Source organism: Pristiophorus japonicus, chromosome 1 (assembly GCF_044704955.1).
Source record: "Pristiophorus japonicus isolate sPriJap1 chromosome 1, sPriJap1.hap1, whole genome shotgun sequence".
NCBI classification, from domain to species: Eukaryota; Metazoa; Chordata; class Chondrichthyes; family Pristiophoridae; genus Pristiophorus; species Pristiophorus japonicus.
Window position 1 is genome coordinate 205,946,711 of NC_091977.1, and position 12,992 is coordinate 205,959,702.

Below are 12,992 nucleotides of genomic sequence, written 5' to 3' on the forward strand. Positions count from 1 at the left end.
TAAATTACCAGAATACTTAAGTTACCTTTCTTAGACTATTAAATATAACCCTTACAAAGGGAGTTTAACTGGATTTCCTTTGTACAGTGCTGGTGTGGTTGGTTGTATTTGTGGATGCACAGATGGACATAGATGTACTTGATGTTTGTGGATAAAAAGGACCATTATTTTAAACGTTACATAGGTCCACTTGTAGAGATGACAGATGATTGATGCCTGTGTTTTATCATTCCCTGTATAACCGCAGTGTAACTACACTGCACTGGCATTGCTAGTCATTCATGATTAAGGATGTGTGCCCTAATCTATTGTAGAGCAGTACTATCAATAAACACAACGTTACAAAATGGGTGTTTAAAAAACCTTTAGAGAGTCAAATGTTTTAACTGACAAAGGAGCTTCATGAATAAAAGTGTCAACAGAATATATGATTGATAATTTCAGTCCTAGCTCAGTAACATTTCATTAACTGGGAGGGGCGACTCAGTTTAAAGAGCCGATTGTTTAGGGTCTTAACTGCAACGACTTGAATAGACCCCACAAAGCTGCCTGTTCGAAACGGTCCACTTGGGTGATTAATATGGACTCTACTGGTTATTATCTTGTGTACCGGCTTCAGTTAAAGTATCTTCAAAATCAGCCCGAGAATGTTGCTGCTTGTTCAGTGCACATTCAATCATTGCCTTGGTTGCGTGCACATGTTTATTTCAATTTTCGAATTAACAGACTGAATCCATATTCTCAATAATAATTTGAACCAACATGGTCATTCCTGATCATGTTTTTGGAAACCTAAACTGGATTTGAATTAACCGTGATTCCCCTCCCCCAAGATGCAAAACACGGATCTATAAGAAACTCCGGAAATCTTGGCAATTTTGTCATATCTGTAAGAGTTAAACAAATGATATCACTGTTAAACCTTCTGTATTATGTTTTTGAATGGATTGCAATAAAACAGACAAGTGCGTCTCCAAATCTGCGAGGCTCAATAGCAGATCAGCAGTCAGCAGCCCGGCAGCGACTGAAGCTTTCCACTTTAATGAAGCTGTCAGGGCTGACATGCCTGCTATCCTCTCCTCTCCTCGCTGCCTGGACTCGGGGATTATGCAGATGAGCTGGTACATTGTGTCGAACTGGGGAACATAGCCCTGCATGCATGGCATCGCCTGAATGCTGCTCTTCTCTTGAATGGGCCACAGCAACGAGCCGTCTCCGAGGGCCAAATACCTAACAAAGCTGTTTAGTGGATCTGCTAAATAGTTCGTGGCAGGCAGAACACTAGATGCGAATGCGGAGTGTGGGATTCAGTTCGCCTTTGTAAACCTCTTAAGTGCTGAATTCCCCTGGCAAACAGTTATCGCCCATATCTATTTTCATGTACTATGCAACAACTTCTAAATGAACACATTATGTCAGTGTATTAGATATTGTTAAGGATACGAGAAAGCATAATAGTAAATGTTATTTTAATCACAATCATAATAATAAGAAATCATCCTTTTTGTGAATTAATGATACCTGCCCTCCACCCTATCACAGACCTCTCCCTTTTGTTATTTCTTTGTCCTTTCCCCTGGCTCTATACCTGCTTAAAAACTATTCTTCTATAGCAATCTTCTAGTTGACGAAAGGTCATCGATCTTAAACGTTACCTTTGTTTCTCTCTCCACAGATGCTGCCTGACCTGCCGAGCACTTCCAATATTTCCTGTTACTTTTTCAGATTTCCAGCATCCGCAATATTTTGCTTTTGCATTATTATAATAATACTTTAGTTCATGGGCTGGAGGCTGCACTTCTGCTTTAGAAACCTTAACTTAACAAACGGCGACTCACATTAACGATTTGTTTCGTGGTCAATCGCGGACGTTCTACCTGTCTTTAACTTCACTTTATTCTTTCACCTCCATACATCCGAGATTTTTGGGAGCGAACAGGGGATAAAATTAACATTTCATCTGGAATAATTTAGCTTTCCCTAAAGCCTACTTTGATTTATATGTCACGCCTTTTCTGAGCTTCCAATGTCCAGATTCAGAAATCAGAAGGAATCCGTTCTGGTTATAGGACAGAAGTACCGAGATAAACTGCATTGGTTATAGTGGCTGTATGATGTTAAACATCATTTCTGCTTTACTACATTTTTAAAATTGAAATGTATTACTATGTGCATAAAGCTGCCTCGTTGCGCTCCGTTTAAATTTCACTCCAAACAACATTGTGTTTTTATTACACTGTGATGCTGTATTTAATAAACAGTGTGATGCTGGATATTGCGTGCATGGTACGTCTAAATCTATTTCTTAAATGTTCAGGTTAAATATCACAATCTATTTTATTTAACTACTTTTAAAATCTCATTAAAAGGAATCTCGATCCTACAATTTCAGTAAAATTGAAAGTGCGCTACGCTATTGCGAAATGCATTTATTGTATTTTTTGCAGTGAGTGTAAAAACTAGAGTTCCTCATTACCGAAACACTGAATGCATTGACCGTGTACTATTACCACCCCCAAAATAAGACGTTTCCTCTCACTTTCGATTTTCACAAAGGCAGACACTGAAAGTGTTTGTAAACAGAGCAAATGCCAATCAAAAGGAGATGCCTCACAGGTCAATTAAATTATTGTTTTGGTGAGATTTTGGTGGGATTTTTCATATCCACTAATAAAAGAACAAGGACACTCGAGGGCGTGTGGCTGCAACATTTATTTTTAATTTAAAGCAGCTGGACGCAAGGAGGATATTTATTTTGAATTTAATGTGTTTACTTTCAAATCACAATTCATAAATTGTGAAGCATTATGACTTAAATTAGTTTCGTGATCTGTTGTTACAAACGGCAGTATAAAAAGACAGACCACGCTGTAGGGATCACCATGTGCCAAACGATACTTTATTTGATAGTATTGAAAGAAAGCCAATAATAATAAGTTTATCTCCGACTTCCTGACAGCTTAAGACTCTTTCTGGTAAATGCAAAAAATACGGTTATAAACATTTTCAAGTGGCGCCGAAGGGCTTTCGCTTTTTTCCCCCTGCAAATTGATATAAAAAAATAAGACTATTCGTTTTTCGATGGTGAGATAAGTGTTTTAAACGGTCTACTCGCGAAGGTGTTCGGCGTGTTGCAATGTTACACAATAGAACACACATTGAACCCGCAGCGGATGAGAGAAATCGATCAGTTTGAAATCCCACTACATTGACCCAGTTCAAGTTCAGAATTGATAGACACTGCTCTGATCTTGTTTTATTCAGTCTGGCTTGTGAATGTATTCACCAGGACTCAATGTTGAAGCAGGAAGGCCACTTTCGTTTAAACATCACATTAGCAACACCAGTCTCAAAATGTGTCCTTTTTATTATTCTGAGGCAAAAGCATTGCAGCATTCACCTCTGCAGTAATAAAATATAATTGTTATGAGAATATATATTCACAGACATAACAAGATTTGTACGTTACAGCTTGTTTTGCTTCAGGACTGAAATGTCTTCATGTGAATACTATGTTCAATATTATTATAAAAAAACTCTGCATTCAAAAGCTGTTTACACAACGGATATTTGAGGGGGCGGCGGGGTGGGGGGACAACAGTACATCAGGTCAATAAATTGAGTGCTAGGAAATCAAGCATTCTTGAAAAGGATGTACTTATTCTAATATAAACATGCTGGATCACTTAGAACGGACAGCGGTTGGTGTTTGCCTAAACGGCTCACAGTCACGGAAACGCTGAGACCACCCATTGTTTTTACCAGTTTTCTGTTCAGTTCTGCAGCGTTGTTACTGGCGCCGCTCACTTGGTGATTTTACTGCCCTTGTTTGCGATGCCTTTGCTTATGGAATTGACTTTAATTTCCATCTCAGTTATCTCAGACCTGCTGAGTATTTTCAGCATTTTCTGTTTTTATTTCAATTGTTGTTCTGCACCTAATATATAGCTGGCAATCCATCATCTAATGAGGTGATTTTTAAAAATGCAGGAAGAAATCTCTCCCTTTAATTTCTAATTGAGTTGGATGCACATAATGTGGAGTATCAGCAACATTGTATCAAGCTAAATCAACATCCTGCTTACAAACCTCCTTAATTCCTTTAAGACACTCCTTAAAACCGACCTAGATCTTGTCACAGCCTTGATCCAGATATGAATGGATGTGCTAATGTTGCATTTTACTAAGTATGGCAATTAGGACTTTAGGTAAATCTAAGGCAAATGGGAATTAAAGGGAAAACCTTCAATAGCTGGAGTCAGACCTGATAAAAGAAAGATGGCTGTGGTTGTCATTCATTTCAGCCTCAGAATATAAGAACATAATAACATAAGATATGGAGCAGGAGTAGGCCATCCAAACCCTCAAGCCTGCTCTGCCATTCAATAAGCTCATGGCTGATCTTCTTCCTCAACTTCATTTTCCTGTACTATCCCCATATCCCTTGATTCCCTTAATATTCAAAAATCTATCGAACACTGTCTTGAATATACGCAATGACGGCGCATCCACAGCTCTCTGGGGTAAAGAATTCCAAAGATTCACCACCCTCTGAGTGAAGAAATTACTCCTCATCTCAGTCCTAAATGGCCAACCCCTTACTCTGAGACTGTGATCACTGGTTCTAAACTCCCCAGCCAGGGGAAACATCCTCCCTGCATCTACCCTGTCAAACTCTATAAGAATTTTGTAAGTTTCAATGAGATCACTGCTCATTCTTCTAAAATATAGAGAATATAGGCCTAGTCTACTCAATCTCTCCATCCCAGGAATAAGTCTGGTGAACCTTCGTTGCATTCCCTCTATCGCAAGTATATCCTTCCTTAAGTCAGGTGTGGTCTCACCAGGGCCCTATATAATTGCAGTAAGATGTCTTTACTCTTATACTCAAATCCTCTTGTGATAAAGGCCAACATACCATTTGCTTTCTTAATTGCTTGCTGATCTGCATGGTAACTTTCAGTGATTCGTGTACAAGGATACCCAGGTCCGTCTGAACACCAACATTTCTCAATCTCTCACTGTTTAAAAATACTCTGTTTTTCAATTTTTCGCAACAAAGTGGATAACTTCACCTTTCTCCACATTATATTCCAATTTCCAAGGTTATGCCCACTTACATAGCCTGTCTATATCCCCTTGAAGTCTGTTTGCATCCGCCTCACAACTTACATTCCCACCTAACTTTGTAGCATCAGAAAACTTGGATATATTACATTTGTTCCCCTCATCCAAATAATTGATACAAATTATGAATAGCTGAGGCCCAAGCACATAAGAAATAAGAGCAGGAGTAGGCTATTCAGCCCCTTGAGGCTGCTCCGCACCAATCCTTGCAGTACCCAGTTACAGCCTGCCAACCCGAAAATGACCCGTTTATTCCTGCTATCTGTTTTCTGTCCGTTAACCAATCATCAATCCGTGCTAATATATTACCCCCAATCCCATGAGCCCTAATTATTTTAATAACCTCTTGTATGGCCCCTTATCGAATGCCTTCCTAAAATCCAAATACAGCACATCCACTGGTTCCCTCTTATCTATTCTGCTGGTTACAACCTCAAACAGATTTGTCAAACATAATTTCCCTTTCATAAATCTGTCCAATTCTATTATTATTTTCTAAGTGCTCTGTTACCACGTCCTTAATAATAGATTCTAGCATTTTCCCTACTACTGATGTCAGGCTAACTGGTCTGTAGTTCCCCGTTTTTTTCTCTCCCGTCTTTCTTAAATAGTGGGGTTACATTTGCTACCTTCCAATCCATAAGAACTGTTCTAAAATCTATGGAATTTTGGAAGATGACAACCAATGCATCCACTATCTCTATAGCCACCTCTTTTAAAACCCTAGAACATTGCAGGCAGCGTTCCTCAGGACAGAGTCCTTGGCTCAACCATCTTCAGCTATTTCACCAACAACCTTCTCTCCATCGTAAAATCAGAAGTGCGGCAGTTCACTGTTGATTAGTGTTTAGTGCCATTCACAACTCATCCAATAATGAAGCAGTCCGTGCTAACCAATGGCAGAATTTGGGCGAACAAATCGCAGGTTACATTTATGCCACATAAGTGTTAGATAATCAACATCTCAAACAAGGGAAACCCCACCCATGACCCCCTGACCTTCAATAGGACCACTCTCATGGAGCCCCCCGGCATCAATTTCTTGGAGGTCATCATTGACTGGAATATTAACTGGACCAGCCATATCAACAATGTGGATATAAGACCAGGGCAGACGTACTCTGTGTTGAGTGGCTCACCACCTGAAGCCTCAAAATCTCTCCATCATCTATAAGGTTCATCATTAGTGTAACGGAATACTCACCAGTGGATGGGTGCAGCTGCAACAGCACACAAGAAGCTCCACATTATCTATGCAGTTGATTTAACTGATACCCCTGCCATTATACTCAATATCTAGCCTGTCCATCATTGGTGCATTTTGGCTTTAGTATGGACTATCTACAGAATGCACTGCAGCAACTCAATGTTAGTTCATCACCATCTCTCTTTCCTGTGATGTCTACCAGTGAGAAGGACAAAAGCAGCAATATTGTGGGAACATCATCACCTCCAAATTTCATGACCAATGTAAAGCCCAGACAGACAAAAGGTCCCACATTTGGTTAGCTGATTTTAGCCACGGCAGCAGCTGAGATACTATAATGGGTCTTGAGTTGCGGTAGTGGTGGGCGGTGGGTTGAGGGGAATTGTCAGCAGTCCAATATTGAATTAAAGGAGACATGGTGGAGAAAACACTGGTACAGTAATGATATTCTGTCTTTTGCAAGGTTTTTAGCTGTCATACGATATAAGCATAAAAATAATTGTTTATATTATTGCTTAACATGTGCAGATGACATTCCCCTGTCTTCTGTGCTAACAGAAGTGCTAACCCATTTAAAATATTCACTGCTGCTCCAACCTTTACATCTTATGATGGTAATATGCTGTCCAATTTAAACACATGAATCCTTCCCGTGGTGTCTAATTGGAATGTCAGTCATCCACTGGATGCTTGGTCATATAGCTAGATCTAAAAGAGGCTTTCATTTGAAGTGAGAAAATATTGGCAGGACCAGTGCCATCCTGCAGAAGTCAGTATTCTTATGGTGAGTCAGAGAGCCGTATTGACAACAGGCATAGTGAATTCCATCACCGTCCCTCACAGCCATGAAAAAGAAAGTGAATGGGAAAAATATATTTTGAGCCAGAATATTTCTTCCATCATCAGAACTTTAAAAATGCTGCTCCAAACTGTTTAAGATTGAATTTTAAGTGGAAGGCTTTTGCACAGTACCTATTCAGATGAGGCTTGAAATTGATTCAAGTTGGCCAGAAAAAAATACTCTGCAGGCTATATGTGCAATGTGTGACTGTAGCTCACTGTGTTACTCATTAAATATTTCAAAGCTGCACTCTTTGATGGTGTTAGAAATGTTTAATTTAGCAGTTGTATAGTCACAGCTTTCGATAATATTTTATATATATGAAAAATATTGATTTCCTAAACTCATATTACATTGTACGTTGGTTCACTACTATGCTGTGTAATAAATTGGTTAGATGTGTGTTTATTCTTGCAATTACCCACATGATGAACACCCAATCTCTATCAGGGCCATCTGCTGGAAATTTGAATGAGAAACACACCTCACAGACCTATTAGGGCTTAGTTCAGAAACCTGGAAACCTGTTGGCTTCCCAGTTTCATTTGAGGAATTAAGCCCAACCTGGTGGGGAACTGAACATTGTCAAATAAATTAAGTTGAATGTTTTTTTTCTTACTCTGCTATTTTATGAATGATAGTGTAACAACCAATTGTTGTCCACTAGTATGTGTGACTACAAACTACAATAAAAACAGGACCTCAGAAACACATTGTCTACCACGTTCAAAACTGAACGTAATCTGTCCGCTTCTTCACTTCCCTTTTCACAATGGGCACATTGCTAACTATAGCTGATTAATAAGAAAATGAAAGACTTGGATTCAAAAAGCGCCTTTCATGACCACCGGACGTCTCAAAGCACTTTACAGCCAATGAAGTACTTTTGGAGTGTAGTCACTGTTGTAATGTGGGAAACGTGGCAGCCAATTTGCGCACAAACTCCAACAAACAGCAATGTGATAATGATCAGATAATCTGCTTTTTTGTAATTTTGATTGAGATGGAATGGAAATGGAAATAAGCTGCCTTAAAAAAACTAGTTGCTTAAATATTTTTCTATCTCTTTCTTGTTTTAAAACTTCTCTACTTCCAAAGGTTATGTTGCAGTTTCAAGTGCATAATGATGATTGTAATTTTTTTTTATAATCACATTTTCTTACCTCTGTGCTTTTTCAAATTAAGTTGCTTTTCTGCGCAGAATTAAGGTCATTCCAGGAATCCATTGCTGTTAGAAGTATGGCTTTATGCTACATCAGCGGCTGCAGCATGGAATTTAGCTCCAACAATGCCACGATGCTGTCCTGTGGTTGAATTTGGTAACATTGATCGTGACAGGGCGACCTTACATTCAGTAAAATTGTACATCTGGCTGCCAGAGTCAAAGATGATGGTCGAACCACCCTCCAAGGAAGAACTCTCTGTCTTATACAATTCCATCCCCATTTTGCTGTCACTTCTAGCTTGGGAAACCAACAGACAGGAAGTAAGCCTCCACTCCAGAAAACTTCAAAAATGGGCGGATTCTCCATCCCCGTTCTTTCTGCCCCACCCTCACTTAAACCTGAAGTAAATAAGATGCAATAGGCCAGATCATTTCATGTTGGGAGAAGAGACAAATAGATAAAAGATGTCCACAATCAACTAACTCTTTAATACCAGCCCCACTTATTTTTTGGAAATGATGAATATTTAAAAAAACCAAGTGGATCTTAAAGTAATGTGTGTCTATCTGTGTGTATGAGGGGGCAGATGGTTATATATTTTGTTTTGCTATTTTGGAAGAACCTACAAAGATCTTGGTTTTGATGGGGTTATGAACATTCCTTGTTTGTAGAACTCAAGGTCTGCTAATGATGCTCTACACCATGCGTTGTCTCATTACAGTTGCCATGGCTACACTGCAACCAAGCTCACTTGACAAGAAACAATCAGTACTTAGACAATGGTTGGATTTTCATATTTAATGGGATGGGCATCAGCTTGCTGTAGAAAGATTTGCTGAATGACCATGACCTGAGGTTGACCTTGCATTCTTTCCTTTTTTGCAGTGGTCTGCCAGAGGGACATTTGCTTAGGATCATGGGAACATCCTGTGTTTCCATTTCAGTTGAAAATGCGATGCGCGACCTATCAGCACCAATTCTGACCTTTGTTTAGAAAGGTTTGTCACGGCCTGTCACAAGTCATTCAAGCATTTGTAAACACATTTCACCAAACAGGAAAATTTACTGATCTAGCTGTATATTTGCAAAAAGGAGTTCAAATTTAAACTGAACCTCCGTTGATTTTTTTTTAAACTGTGTTTTCTACGTTTAACCTATTTCCCAGACTTCCTTAGGCTGCACAGGATGGTCACTCGAAAGCATCTTTTACATGCAGGAAGCTGTTAACTTGCAATTAGGTAAAATATTCTCAGGAAGATTGAGCCCATAAATCAGTTACTGGGTTGTGATTTAAAAAATATATAAAACTTACATTTTGGGTCATCAGCCCAGAAAAAACATAATCATGATTTTAATAATGCAGAAACAGGCTGGCATCTCTTTTCTATGGGAAAGGGTGGGGAGCGTGGACATCAAGGTAAGCCATGACAGTTTGGGAGAATGGAACGGTTTTCCACTTTTCAACCAGTGACAGCATTACAAATTCCTGTGTCAGGAATGGAATACGTTAGATCCATTTCCCCCTCGCCATTGCTGCAACACCACGCCAGAACTGCAACCTCAAAAGAGCACCTTCCAGTGCACTGCAAGGTATTCCCATCGGTGAGTGCTCATCATGTAGAAGGTTGTTAAAGAACAAATAACTAGTTAAATATAGTGTACAGTTGTGTGCTTATAGATAGAGGTGTAATCGGAAACTGGAATAGACTGCTCGAATGATTTTCACTGCAGCCCTTGAAAAGGAAATGAGACAGAGAGAGAGAGAAAGACGGGGTAGGCACCATTTTGTTTCTCGGCAAACCCAGTCTCAGAGGTGAAGGTGAAAGGATAGCATTGTAACACACCCATGCTTATAAAAGAAGCTTATATAGTTTACTCTGTAATAGAACTTGTTAATTACAAACTACAACATAACCGCTTTAGTTTAGAATTAGGAGGCTATCATCTGGTGTCTGTTTATAATGACTAATGAGACCTCTGGAGGGTTCAATTGCATTGCTTGATTACAATTTAAGCCAAATATAGGTTGTGACCTAAATAGACAGCCTGGTTTAACATTTTAATGACAGAAGGGTGCACACCAGTCCTGGGATGCAATTCTTGGAAAAATAAGTTATTTAGCAGCATAATGGTGAAATGTTATATTTTTAATTTTGAAGCAGATTTGATTGAGCACAGAATGTGCTACCATTTACTCAATGCATTAAAAGAGAAGAACAGTTTTAGAAATCCATGAAGGTCGGAGGTGAAGGAGGGAAAACACATTGGCAAGTCAGTCCAAGCTTGCTCTCATGCACCTTCTAATAGCACAACGAAGAGTGCCACAGGCAGAAGCAGGTCATGCTGCCTTAGCTGGGGAATAGTGTATGATGCAGGAAGCCCTATGAGTAGGAGAACATCATATTAATTCAAAATGGCTTCAAGTAGGCTGTGCCCTGTTTTAATAAAGACCCAGATGCAATTATATTTACTCAGTTCAGGGAAATAAATTAAAACTAATTTTAAAAAAATATTTTTTTCCAGTGGGTGAGGGAAAAGCCGCATCCTTACAATATAATCAGCGTTTCTCCCCCCCCCCCCCCCACTAAATAAATATGTTGAAAGTTTTGCCAATCAATGGGGATGTACATTTTGATAGAAAAGGAATGTGCTACACAAAAGGGCATAACACTGCGTGTGTTAAATTTTGCTGTTGAGATTGCACTGCTGCAAGGAATGATTTGAAATGGAACCTTTAAAATGTTTAAGCATCTTATGAATACTCCATTGCTAAATCAACAAATATAACATATAAGTAACGGACATTAGCCACCCTTGTTCAAAAACATCCAGCGAAACTCATGTCAAAGTATCTAATCAAGGAATAGGCAGATACTAATTACAACACAATCTAGCAAATTGTCGATCTCAAAAACTTATGAGAATCTGATTGACAGATAACCATAAGAGAGTGATGAGGCTGAAGGATGAAATGATATACCTCCAAAATGCAAATAGGCATGCAAAACGAAACACCTGTGCTGGCACCTCCTGCAAGAGGATGCTACGATTTTCTGCCACAATTTTGTAATCATTCTTCACAATGTTTTTAATTAAAGCCAATTGCAGAACATTCTATAATAATCATTAAGGGTATTTCTGAGAACCTCATGGTTATTCTTCGCCTGTGATCAAAGTTGAAAGTATCACATTCGGTTGCAGCCAAATGATTGACATCAGTGACTGGAATAAATAATGACACATAGAAGTGGTCATGGAGGCTTTTTTCTGAATCTAGGCCCTAATCAGAGAACCATATGAACAGTAGGCCATTCAGCCCACCTAGCTTGTTCAGCCATTTAATTATATCATGGCTGATCCGTTCCTCAGCTCCATTTACCCACTTTTGCTCCATATCTATTGATACCCTTACCCAACAAAAATCTATCGATCTCAGTCGTGAAATCTCCAATAGTCCCAGCAACCACAGGAGGAGGTCAGGTGGATGGGTTTCATTCTCCATCTTAGCTGTGTTTTACCTGACCTGGGAGTGCTTGGAGCTGACACTAGGTCCATGGCGGATGAGATTGGTGGCATGTCATGGCCTCTCTGTTGGCTCCATCCCTGCCTCTGAAATGACTTTCTCCTAATTGGGCTTGTTAAGCCCGCCCACTGCATTTCCCGGCCAATTGAAGGGAGTGGGTCTGATGATGTAATATGATGACACATCATCAGTCGGTTTCCTTAAAGGGACTATGTGCAAATTCACTTTGACATTTGTGCTGTCAGTGTTCTACAGCAGTGAGGTGCTGCAAACACTGACAAGCACTGCACAGAGATGCATGGCTGCACCCAGGCTCTCCCATGACTCCCTCCATATGCTGATGGAGGGAGTCACAGCACGCAGGGAGGTTATTTTCCCTTCCCATGTGCGGAAGAGACTTCCCCAGGAGATAAATGCAGCTTGGTTGCACATTGCACAGGAGGACACAAGCAGGGATGTTGTCAGGAGGGTCAGGCTGCAGTGGCTCAAACCTTTCAAAGATCTCAGTAGATCACAAAACATTACTGGAAATCCACACTCAACCTCATCCTGCTATGCCTCTCAGCACATCCCCATCACTCTGCCTTCCCTACCCTACACCTGCACACCCTTACTCACACCAACTTACCTTGCACCTACACCCGACTCTCTCTATCTAAATTAGCATTTACCTATCTCACTAGCCACTCCTCATACTCACCCTCATCCTACCAATCATCCTACGCAATCACACCAACTGACAATACACAAGGGTAGGTACTTGGGAGTTTTATCCAATGTTCATGTAAAGTTTCTGTTAATGTGGTGTCAAACATTGAAAACTTTATTTTCAGCACTTTGCATTCTCGGGCAAATTTGTGTCCACCTTTGGAAGTGACTTAGTGAGTGCAGTGAATGGTGATACATGACATTACCCCCTGCAATGGTGATGAGTGTGAAAAGAATAGCTTGGGCATTGTAGGGATGCTTTATGGTGTTGGTGTAGGGTGGTGCCAACTTGGCGCATCATATGGCAGCCAGGGTGTACAGCATCAAGTTAAGTAAATGTGGCCATGGTGAGACCATCCCTGGCATCCCGGCCAGCAATGTAGTCAGGTGCTGATGCCCTGTGTCCTGTGCAGCATCAGT